This window comes from Ammodytes marinus (genome assembly GCF_949987685.1).
Source record: "Ammodytes marinus genome assembly, chromosome: 15".
Taxonomy (NCBI): domain Eukaryota; kingdom Metazoa; phylum Chordata; class Actinopteri; order Uranoscopiformes; family Ammodytidae; genus Ammodytes; species Ammodytes marinus.
The window spans coordinates 5319689-5332292 of record NC_137219.1 but is presented as its reverse complement, the minus strand read 5'-3'; the positions used below and the strand labels follow the sequence as shown (position 1 = coordinate 5332292).

The 12604-nt window shown below is 38.7% G+C and overlaps 1 protein-coding gene across 10 annotated transcripts in view; it reads left to right on the top strand.

Annotated features, from left to right (window-relative positions):
- Nucleotides 1-12604, top strand: part of smoc1 (SPARC related modular calcium binding 1) — a 54809-nt gene that overhangs the window by 4186 nt on the left and 38019 nt on the right. The gene's annotated exons all lie outside the window — the stretch shown is intronic.

The following is a 12604-nucleotide window of genomic DNA, read 5'->3' as shown; positions in this document are numbered from 1 at the left end:
ATTCCTGCAATGTGCTGGGAATGTGTTTGTCAGTACTTTGGTGGGACAGCTGTTCAAATGAAAAGCTCTCCATAACAATTTAGATAATGTAAGGGGTGAGAATATTCAGAGTGTGAAAAGGCCCACAACCAAAAGGCCAACACTTTCCTACAGATCACGATATTAGAGAAAGTTTATTCAAAGCAAACTTAAAAAGAGATGTTCTTCTGATTTACCTTTACAAGATTGCATGTGGAGTCCGTTATGAAAGCCTTTCCAAAAGAAGCTGTGAATAATGTGTTGGCAAAAATCGACTTTCTGTAAGTGAAAGCAGAGAATTGCTGATTTAGTATGCATGCACATGAGTTATATGGACAATAGGATTTGAATAGTAAGAGATGTAATGACTTACTTTAACCTGTTGATGTAATAAAAAGTTCTGTTAAGGAAGATTAAATCAAATGCATTTCTAAAAGAGCCATTGCTAAAGGGTTTTGATGAAAATAAGATATGGTTAAGATGGATAGATATAAACCGTTATAATGTGTTTAGGTTGAACATGGGTGTGCAATTAAGTGTAAGGATACATATTCTTAGGATAACTGTTACCTATATTGGTAAATACTACTTCATAGTAATTTGAGAGATATATTGCATATCGAATGACAGGGTCAGGAGTTCCTGCCACCGGGATGCATATAAGAAGAGCTGTTGACCGTGATCATGCAGATGTGCAGTGGTGCATTGCACATTTCTCCATTTAGTCTTTATGGGGAAAAACATTCTTGGCAAAGTGATAAGGTCATAGTTTGGCATCACCATCTTCTCTGAAGGGAAGTCATGAAATACAAACCTTTCAGATTAACTATGTTCCCGACTTTTAGTTCAGCAGCAGTTTCTGATTAGCAACTTAAAGAAAACAACCCGAAAAACAGTCATTGGTGGTTTGTGTTCTTTTGTTGTGCAGTGGAGTGTGAATTTGAATACTGATACAAAATGTATATGCATAGTTTTCTTGCTTAGAATATTGCTATTGAACAGATGATGGAAATGATAAACTCAAAAGGATTCTTTTTCTGGGGATCATGAACGTGCTCCACAACAAGCCTGCTACGTTATACAATATTACACATTATGGCATATGTACATGACAATAATGAAGTAATGGTGGTTCTAGAGGATATTGAGACAATTCATGATGGTTGAGATGTTTCTTATGTTGGCATACAGCTTCAGGGTTGTGTTGGAGAAGATGGAGGCAATTTTTTCTGACCATGTGTGCGATTTTAATGTTTTAAGTTAAAAAAAATTCCAGTGCCACAGGACAGGTCAGGTACTGGAGAACATCTAATTAATATGTTGGATCTTCTAGGTATCAGTGATGTAGGCTCAGTATCTTTCAGTGTGTTCAGCTAGAGGAAATGTTATGCAGAGGTGCATGGAAGCATCCGTAATATGTCCTCTGATTAAGATAGGAATACTCTGTGTTGGATTGTATTGGACCGATCAACACTGCCATTCTGTGTCGAGAGAGACCTACTGAAGATGGAAATGTCGGACAGGCCACCACTTTGGTTCTGAAAACTTCAGGTTCACAATCCAAGGCCCAACATGACTAGACACCTAGGCTCTAGTTATATTTCACAGTACACCGACAGATGGCTTTAAGGTAGACTCCACCCGCAACCAATCAAATTGCTTGCATATGTCGATTCCCTCTGATAACTGTGTAATCAGCAAACGCATTTCATGCTCAATTTCGGGGCTTTCTAATCAGTGTAATGAAATGCAGTCAGAGTCCAGGTCTAGTGAGCTCCGAGCACGGATCACTGCTCCTCCACTCAACCTCTCTTTTCCTCTGCATAGCCTCCTGATAACTTGTGGTTTACGGGGTGCGTTTTGCATTCGAGTAATTTCCTAGTCCCTGAAGGGAGGTTGCTTTATTTAAACTCAGCGTGCTAGTGACATGCACCAGTGGTGGAGGGAAGAATACTGTCTGCTTAAAGAGTTACGGCTCTCTGTAAATCCTTCAGATCATCAGAACCGCAGAAAACACTTCCTCTTCCCTATCAAACTAGCTCAGCAGATTAGCCTCTGCTCTGGCCGCATATTTAACCGCTGCCTTTGATATGAGCCAGTGTGTGGGCCAGAGCTTCAATATGCCATGATGGCGTGGAATCTATTGTACTGTGAGACGGACACACACACACACAGACAGGCAGACTTCCTGGGAACAGTGGAGACGACTGACTGTTCTGTAGCCAGGATGTAGCATTAGTGACAAACAAGGAATGCTGCTAATCAGATTTAGGGCCATTTCCGAAAAGGGGGAACACCTCCCTCTCCCCCTTTGCTCACACTTTCATTTTGATTTTCTTTACACCACTTCAAAAGAAACATAAGGAAGTCATCCCTCTCATTCTCATTAGTTTTTAATCTCCTAGTCCTGACCATCGTCTAGGAGAAAATCTGCTTTTTGTGAAGTTGATTTTCATCGGCTCCTTATGAACTGTATTAAATCTATTGGAGTTTATGACCATAACAGTGCATTAAAGCTGCCAATGTTATTATTTTTTAAATTAAAAATGAATTAAATTACTATGTTTAATGTGAAATGAGTTGCTCCTAGTGATACACCCAATAAAGCGCTCTGCAGTTCCCATCAGCTTTATGCAGTGTTTCAGTGACTTTACTGTTTTGCTTCAGTTTCACAGCTTCGTTAGCATTGTTTCCAGATGCAGCGGGTGGATGCTACCTACAGCAGACTGACTCAGTTAGCAACTAGCTAGTGAACAGCTCAAGTGCCAGACTTTTCCCTAAGGAGTTGGTTGTGAGTTTGTTTAGATTTATGATGAAAGAATTATGCAAAACTAAGAATTACATGTAGAGTTAATATGTTTTATAAACCGACTGCAGGCTCTGCAAATGTAAACAAATCCCCATCCCCATAAACTGCATAGTGCACCTTTAAACGTGTCCGCAAAGTTAACAACAACACTGATTATTACTTAACAGAAAGACTGGCAGAAACCTTAGTTTTTGAAGTGGAAGCTCAGTTCTTTGCAGTCCTTTCAGCATTTCTTTCAGCACAGTTGGAGAGATGAAAGAAAGGTCATTGCTTTGAACGATTGTGTTCCAAGACTATGTCCTTCTTGATTTTACTGCTCTGCACTTTCCCAACAAGTCAACTTTAAAATCTACTTCGCCAAATCGTTACCTACCGTAACATGACAGTAATTACACAAAGGGGTCAAATCAAAAGAAATGGTGGAGTAAGGGAACACACTTTAATGTTTTAAGTTCAATCCCGGCCTCCTGCTGCGAGCGGCACACACTTTGCACCACCTGTGTGAAAGTTGCTCGGCTCCTTGAGCGCTTGCCATTTCACAACATGCTCAAACTGTGTTTTAAGGGTTTTAAAGGGTTACTTTGAAAATGTTAAATTACAGGTTTCTTTTTTAAGACAAAACCCAATTAGACATTTAAAAGGAATAAGGGGGAGGAGAAAAAGGGCACAGCTTTTCATACATTCCTTTTTATTTTCTCGCCCCCCCTTTTTTATAACACAGTTCAGTAAATTGTGTTAATGGAAACAGGATGAGGGATGGCATTCGCTTTATAGATTTCCTGAAAAATAAATGCTAATTATCGGACAAAAGTGATTACCGCGGCCCGTTAAAAGCACAGAACAGAACACAATTAGCCCAGACTTTGGTGGTCAACTTTCATTGGCTTGTTACCTCGGTGGTCGGATCACTTTTATTCTCCCTTTTCTCTATTTAATTTGACTAATCCAATTATTTGCCAGTGAAGTTTTGCCAAAAGAAAAACCTTGTGAATATTGACACCAGGATGCATTAGATGGCCCTATATCATATGTATGTATTTATGTATGAGTTGGTGCTGTTGCCATGTTTGTTGTTGTTGTGCCCAAAGGGGATAATGAGCCCATCACACGTTAGTGAGGAGTTGGCACACACACACAGTCTCTGTCTCTCCGTCTCACACACACACTCGTTGATGTAGTCCGGCTTGTAATGAATCTCCATCTGTGCACACAAAAGCCTTTTTTCTTGGAAGCAGTGATGTCATTCATGTCAAGGTGCATGTTCTTGTTGAGTTAAATTGAACAGACATTTTTTTCCACTTCACCGGATCTGATTTAAACATCACTTGTGATATCAAGTCAGACTTATAGCGTCAGTCAACTTTAGTCAGAATAAAGTGGAGAGGGTCGTCATTGTAGTGGGCTTCTGAATGGAGTTTAAATCATGAGAAAAATCTGGAGAAAACAGGCAAAATTGCCTCTAATAATAACAAACATCGGAGCCCGTATTTGTATTGTTCCGCCTCAAGTTTTAAATCAACAAAATGGCAAATTACCCACAGCATTTTTCCAGGGTATGAATAAAAACACGTTTCTTTAAAGTCTGCAAACATTAAAGTTAACTACTTAGGACAGTTTTTAACAGCCACATCACAGCCATATCACCTCTGTGACGGGATAGATAACTCTCCAGAATAAATCATCTCTAATTAAAAAGGAAATTTTACGGTGAAGCCAGTGAAAACTGATCTGTAAAATGATGCCAAAACATTCGGAAATTTCTTTTAAAATGTATGCACTGCCAATTTTCTTGTGTTATTAGGTAATTAAGATGTTTCAGTTACGGTTATTTGGAGATGAAAACTCAGAGCTCTGGCAGTAAGATTTTAAAACTAAGCAGGAGTATTAAGTGACTAATTTGTGTGGAATGATATGCTATAATTTTGAGTTTTAACAGTGACAGCAATATAGCCGGTGACTTCCAAACGCAACAGCCTCAAGTACATCATGTAGCTTACTGGAAGCCCTTGCAGCAGGTTTGAAACCATATCGCCCTTTGCAGCTCATGAACAGTACTGTATTGTAGTAACACTAATGGCACAGCTGACATTTTATCCACTTAGCTTCTGTCTTTAGTGTGTTATGGAGTTAGTTACCTCATTGTGCCTCTGTGAGCCATTTTCATATAGAGTAACAGTCAAACCATTGAAATAGTATTTTGTTTAGCAGACTGGGCTACAACATCACAATTTTCACTGGAGTTTTTCACGGTCCACTCGTCATTAAGCTGCCAGTGTTGCTCTTAACAGTGCTGATATATGTTTGTAGTGTTGACTCGACATTACACCACATGCCTTATACACAATACCTTCTTTAGCCTAGTTGATCATCTGTCGTCTCTAACCCCAAATACCTAAACTGTCCAGCGTTGCTTTAGGACATTTTTCCGCACCACCAATGGTACCGGTTGCTTTAAGCCACCTCTGATATGTGAGCATGACCCAGGGTTTAGGGGCATGGCATACAGTACATTTGTGAAACCGTAGCATAATGGTTTAAGGTCACTTTGGGTCGGAGGCAGCGTTTCATTATGTAGATCAGAGCCTTTAACATTTGCCATGAATCACATTGTTTCAAATCATGATTCAATTTGAAATTGTTAAAACATTCAGCATTGGTCCCTACAAATAAAAGTGCAAGACTACATTTGCAAGTACATTTTCAAGACACGTACAGTGTTTTAGACGTGATCGTTTGTAGAAATATGCTGAAGAAATTTGATGCGAGTGTTGTGTTGTCTTTGCTTTGGCAAACGCCTCTTATTCCTGTCACCACAGCCATGGAGTATCTGGGATATAAATCAGTCAACATGTTGTTAATAAAATTTAAGCAAGCCTGTTCCCTACAGAAGCAGGGGTAATAAAAGTGAAAATGGGATTCTGTTTTCATTGTCTTATTGTTTGAAAATCTGTCTGAGGTTTACCATATGCACATTAAGCCAGTTAGGAAGTTTGACTTAATTGCATACTGTAGCGTAATCTACTGATTTGTGTATTTACTACCTTTGTTTCATTTGATATTTTCCCCTGACGGCCCCTTAGCGTGCATATATAAAAATGATTGTTTTCTAGTCATATTCTTTCTTCTTGTTCCATTGCTGTGGCTCGGGTTGGAACAGATTCCCTGCCAGTGACGGTTAAAAAAGACCATTTTGCTAATGCTGTAATGGTTGCACAATGGGGGTTGCATACTTGCATTTCACGTATTTTATGAGTGGTGGAGAGAACTCAGGGCTCTGTGTGCTTCTGGCTAAGGTGTGTGTGTGTGTGTGTGTGTGCGTGTGTGTGTGTGTGTGTGTGTGTGTGTGTGTGTGTGTGTGTGTGTGTGTGTTTGTATGTGGAGGGGGAATTTGGCCTGTTAAATGTGAGATCCCAGCGAGCGTTGTTTCCCGGTCAAGATATCAGTAACAAACCATGGTGTAACTCCCCTAGCGTTTTACCTTAGGCTCATCTTTGACTTTGTGTCTTTGGCGGGTTGTCAGACAGAGGATAATATCTGTCCTGATAAGTTAGAGGGATTTATACCTCAGCTGTATCTCTGTCCATTAAAGATAAAAAATATTTTTCTTGATGTTCTCCTGCTTGGAAATTAAAGAAAGGGCCTCTAAACGGTTGTAAAATTAGATTATTCCCTCAAGGGTGCGTTAAATTCTAAATTGCTATTTGATTCTTTGCTCTCTCTGTTAATCTTTCATATGCTTAGATAGGGTTACATTAGAAGGCAAGTGTGAGTGAGTTTTAGGTAATTAACGTTATTTTGAGCAGTGCGGGCTCCTCAGCAGATCCAGCAATAGCTCCTGTTGCATGTAAGTCAGCTTAATTTAGATGTGTTTGTTTGGTTTTGATTATGGGACGTCAGTTGGCTCTCAACCCCAGCCGTTATTGACCTAACAGGAGGAGCTGTTTTCCCTCAGGAGATAATGCCAGGCCCCTGTCATTCTGGCTAATACTGTAGCAGCTGATTGCTGTCAAACAGACAGTAGCCCAGACAGTAACTCAATGTAACTCTTAAGCGTTTGTTTTAACCTCCTTCAGTCCCCAGATAGGTGGGGTTTACCACATCAGGACAACTGAGATAACATTTGGTTAAGTGGAAAACCACAGAAAATTGAAGAATGTTGTCAAATGCTTTGCTGATTGCCTGCTAAACCTTTGTGTGTGGTACTAAATGGCAAGCCGCACTCATTAAGTTGTCCCTGCTGGTTAAGAAAGTTGTTTTTGTCATGCACTGCTGGTGTGAGTGAACTTTATTCAAGCAGTAGTCAAATGTGAACAATGTGCATGTTTATTGAAGTTAGGGAACTCGTGTGAAACTGTGGTTACCGTTGAAACTGTTGTGTGATTGGATCAGACCTGAGAAGTGGCTGGGAGGCAGTGCAGCGACTGAGTTGAATCAACAGATTAGATTAGAGGGGGTTTCATTTACTGTCTATACTTTGATATTCTCTTTAGGCGCCTATGTTTTTTATTTCTACCTTGATTTAGTTGTTTTCGCATTTTTAATCTGAAACAGATTTTTGGCAAGTGCGGTTACGTGCAAGCAATTTAGGGCTATGGAAATGATGCATTAAAAAAAGGATTTTATCATTTACTGGCCTTCATACATAGAAGGAATAGTCCAACATACTGTATGCTTATCCACTCTACTAATGACAGTTAGGTGAGAAGATCAATACCACTGTTGTAACCTGTTAGCTTAGCACAAATAGTGGAAACAGGCGGAAACCTCAGTTCATATTTTACAACATCCGTCTAGCAAAACTTGCTAAAGCTCCCTAATTAACACTTTATATCCAGTGTAAAAACAACAACTTGTGTATTTCCCTTTAGGAAATAGTCCAGCACAAAGCTCCATATAAAACCGTGTTCACTTTGGAGATATAACAAGATAATCAGTGAGTTTTGCTTGAAGCATGTTGCATTAAATCTTAATAACTTGTTTTGATAAATTCTACACCTTTTAGGCTGGACAATGAGTCTAAATTCTCAATGATCATTTCTAACTTTAACTAAAGTTTAAAACAACAACTGAGAAACTTTTCCTGATCTTACGGAGTGTCTGGTTTCACCTTTACGGGAGACGAGTCTGTGTGTGGGACAGACAATATGACTAAGCAATGACTACATGTGGGAGACTAGGAGTGTTTATTTCCACTTACCGGACAATGCTGTCTCAAAATCTTGGATTTAATGCTTTATTATGACAGTGGAGGCAGAGTGGCTGCATCCATTAAAGTTGTGAGTCAGGGATGATGGGGAGGACAGGTCAGTCTGTGGGCAGAGACCAGACTCTATGGCTCTTAACCTGGAAGAGTGGCTAGGGAAACCTAAATCACTAGTTGTTTCCCTTTTTTTAAGAATAGCTGGCCTTGGATACTGATTTAAGGATTTAACAGCTCATCACAAAGACAAACTGCTTTCCACCCACAGCACTTTGGCTCACTCCACTGTTTTTAAGGTGAGACACTGCAGGCAAAAACATTGTTTTGCAAAACATTTTTGGCTATTTTGTGTCCGTAACATTTTTTTCTTTCATACAAGTATAAATAAAATGTATTTATGTTTAAATGTACATTTAGGTGATTATTTTTCTAAACCTTGTCTGAAGATTTATCCTATTCAACCATTAACAGCCATTATCTCAAAATGTTTGTTTTTTTCAATACTCTGAATGACAAATCGCTACTTCTGAAGCATTTACATCAACTTAACTTTCCATAATCAAGCTTAGCACTGATGGTTATTAGAGAAAGATGTATTCATATGTTGTTAATTGTCTGAATCATGATACTTTTAGTTCTTAGAAACATGCCGGAAATACATATTTGAGACGTGTATCCTCAATCTGTTCTGTAAAAACTTTTGAGACTAATATGTTGTAGAAATAAAATAAGGATTTTAACTCATGTACATGTACAAAAAAAACTGTAGTTTTAATGGAGATGAAAATCAACTGGTAAAGTTTATTGATAATATCTATAAGTTAAAGTATTGACCCTATTCACTGGCATTCGCCTTAATCACCTCTGCCGTGGAATAACTGCTTTTGTCTTTTCATATACTTAACCAGGAAGTTAAATGGTGGTTGGCTATGGTCTGTATAGTTGAATAAATAAGAAGAAATGACATGTTACTTTCATGCTAAGGAGGAAAAACATACAATGCCAATACATGCTTTTTCCGACTACTGAATTATCCCTGTTTTTCACAGAAGCCATGAAGAGGACACGCAGGTTAGAAATTAAATGATGTGCTATGTTTTCCTCCATGTCTGCACTTTCTCATAAAGAGGCAAATCTTGATTTAGTTTGACTTGTCAGAGCTGTCTGACGAGAGATTTTCTACCATGCTTCAATGCCAAGGTTGAAAATCACATTAAACTGTCTGGCTACTCCTTGACGGGTTGGATTCGTTTCCCATTTTAGCCTCCAAAGTACTATTCCCATTTTTGTTTGAATATCCTTTCACCTTTTTATACAAGTTTTTCTATTATTATACATTTTAGTGAACTATTATTATTTCACTGGAGTAGAGCAGCCAAAATAGTCTTACTTTGCTCAGAATTTGGATATTTTAACAGGTGCATTATTTTATGTTGGGATTAAACTTGTGACACTACGGATTCAGGACACTTTCTTAAACTCTGGACCACCCTGTTATTTTATCTGGCAGATATAGAAACTCCAGTATCTTTTTCTATTTCAGGAATAGTTTCTATTCATTCTATAGATAATGGAGAATCTGCCTGTGATGACAGACGTGATAATAACCTTGATAATTTCTCCACTGCAATAAAATGCCCAAACAGTCTTCTTAATATTATATTAAAGCTATAGTGTGTAACTTCTGTCGCCCCATAAGGAATTCTGAGTAATTACAACAACAATGTCGGCGTATCTACATGTGGTGCTGAAACATTTCACGGGTGCTTCTTAGTTTTTTTTTTGGGCTGCTGCCCCTGTGTTGGAGGGCGACACCAGTTTGTAATTGTGCCATACTGAGAAATACAGAGAGTTTTGTGGAGCTGATAGGCTCAATCAACTTGTGTCTCGTTTGGCAATGGCTTGAATGTAACCAACATTCATTTATATGGCAAAGTTACGCACTATAGCCTTAGGTTTTAAATATCGTATTTTTCAGACAAAGTTAAATACTTTTGTGGGGTGACATAATTCCAAATTTTTTCCAATAAGGCATCATCTGTTTCTGTAAGAGTATTAAAACAAGGCAGTTCTATTCACTAATATGGTAAAAATTATCCAAACAAAGTATTGAAAGCAGTTAATTTGCATTGGAAACAAGTGTTATGAGCTAACCAGTTGGCAGATATTTTACTTTCTGAATTTCTGGGCTTAAATTGCTAGGATTTGGTTAAAAATAATAATGTTCATGACAGTCAAAACTGTCAGCGCTGACGGATACTCTGGTATCTTTAGAGTAAAAAATCCCACAAAGGACTGTAGACACATTATTTTCTGACCCAGGTCTCACTTTCTTCACCACATTTTGGGTGTTGTAATTGGTGCTATAACAACTTTAAACTCCTGTTTTGTTTCCAGTTCGTCAGAGAGAGGGAGAGATATTAGCCAGGATATGACAAAGATTATTAAACTCAAGTAGTAAACGTATGCTGCGGCAGCATACGTTTTGCTGCCACAGTCGCTGGGTGAGTACACATAATTTTTTTGCCACATTAGCGGTGAGGTTTTTCAGGATAGTTGGTCTATTTTAAATACAGTCTATGGTATTCCCACCACTTTTGATTGAAATATCTCAGCAGTTATTAGCTGTAGCAGACGTTCCTTGTTTAAAGAGGATTAATTATAATGACTTTGGCATTTGCCGTTTTTTTTTTCATCTATTGCCAATATAAAGTCCACAGTTGTGGCTTCGAGTGAAATAGCTCAACATTAAATTGGATGAATTGCCTTGAAACTTAGGACAGACATTCATGCTCCCCTCAGGAAGTATTATAAGAACTTTGGTGAGACTTTTTATCTAGCAACACGAGCAGGTTATTTAAATTTCTCCAATGCCAAATACCTGCCAAAACTAATGACATTCCCTTAGCCCTCCAATGTGCTTTGTTGCTTCATTATTTATCAGTGGAAAATGCCCTAAAACATATTTTCAAATGTAAAGTAGAAGGATTTACAGATAGTGTTCACATTAAGCCAAAATCTTTCAGTAAAAAGCAGATGATAGGTAAGTAGTGTAAGTGTGTCCACTAGTCAATAAAGGTCAACACTTGTCACTGGTGGATATTAAAAGTATGATTTTGTTGGCAGAATGAGTGGAAAGGCAAAGATTTCAGACAGGATGACGGAGGGTTTCTGGAGCAGTCTGACTTTTTAAAACAATAATAATAATACAAAGGCACAGATGTCCGTACTGTTCTGAAATAATGGAGGAATTTCCATGATTTCCATTTAGTTAATCTGTTTACAGCAAGTCAGATGAAATGGTGATTCATTTGTATACGAGATCCAGTTGTGCACCAGCTCATTCATGACATCAGCGGTTTTGGCTTTGTTGCAATCTACACTTTATTCAGGTCTGTCTGATTGCTCTTTATATGTTCTGAGCAAATCTGTCTCTAAGCAACTATTTTGATGTTGTTCAAAATAGAGATTTTTTTTTGTTGAGTCGGGCCTTTGCATGAGGAGGGAAAGGGATAATGACAAAGAGAAAAAAAGCTCTAGTTTACTGTACATGAAAGCTGCACACATGCATTTGTACAGTTTAGATTGCCTTGAGAATGGCCTCAGATCGTCTGATAGGAGTTGGCAAGTAAAGGTTGGAAACTGTGCCTTTTGTTTCTGGCTGTGTCTCATTTTCCACCACCTTCTTTGTCTCTAGAGGTACTTGCACCTAATGAGATCTCCATGTAATTGCTTGCGTGGCCTTGGGTGAAAAATCCATTTGAAAAAGGTTTTCACGTGTAGTTTCCTACTAGAGAACTGCTTGAATTCCTTTTATTTTTTTGTCTTTTATGAAACAGGTGTTTGAGCGGCCACAAAGTTTAACCACCATTTGTTAGATGAGACAATTGAAAAGCTCTTTTTCAAATAGTTGAAAAATGTTCAACGAAAGTTGGCACACAGCAGAGGATTCTGGTGCTGCTCAATACACACCTACTCTCTGTCCTCATGAACACACAGAACTCAATTTTTTGGCAAAGTGTGTGAACCTCCTGAAATCCTTTAGACCTTAAATATATTTGATGCAGCTTAGAGGCCAAAAACCATTACCGCTGTCAGAGAGAAGGCTGTCATCCAACAACGGAGTAAAATGGACTCACTAATAGATCACAAGTTAATACCTGGGGAAAAAGGATTCCCATCCGCTCTGAATGTGGTTTGGCTCCTTTGAAACATAATCAAGGTTAAACCTTTCTTCAGCCAACGATCAATTAGATAAATTAGCCTCTAGGTTGAGCTTCAGTTCAGAGCTGCTCACACCCTCGTTACAGTAGCCTAAACAAAAGAAAAGCAAGTGGACAAGTGGTTGAGCAGCAAAGACGTTTTTTTTTTTTTTTTTTTTTAAGATATTTTTTTGGCTTTTTTATGCTTTATTGATAGTGTAGAGACAGAGTTGAAATGGGGCAGAGAGGGGAGTGACATGCAGAGAACGACCACGGGCTGGAATCGAACCCCGGTCCGCTGCTGGCCGAGGCCCATGGGGGGGGACGCCCTACCAACTGAGCTAAGGGCGTCCCAGCAAAGACATGTTTTAAGCA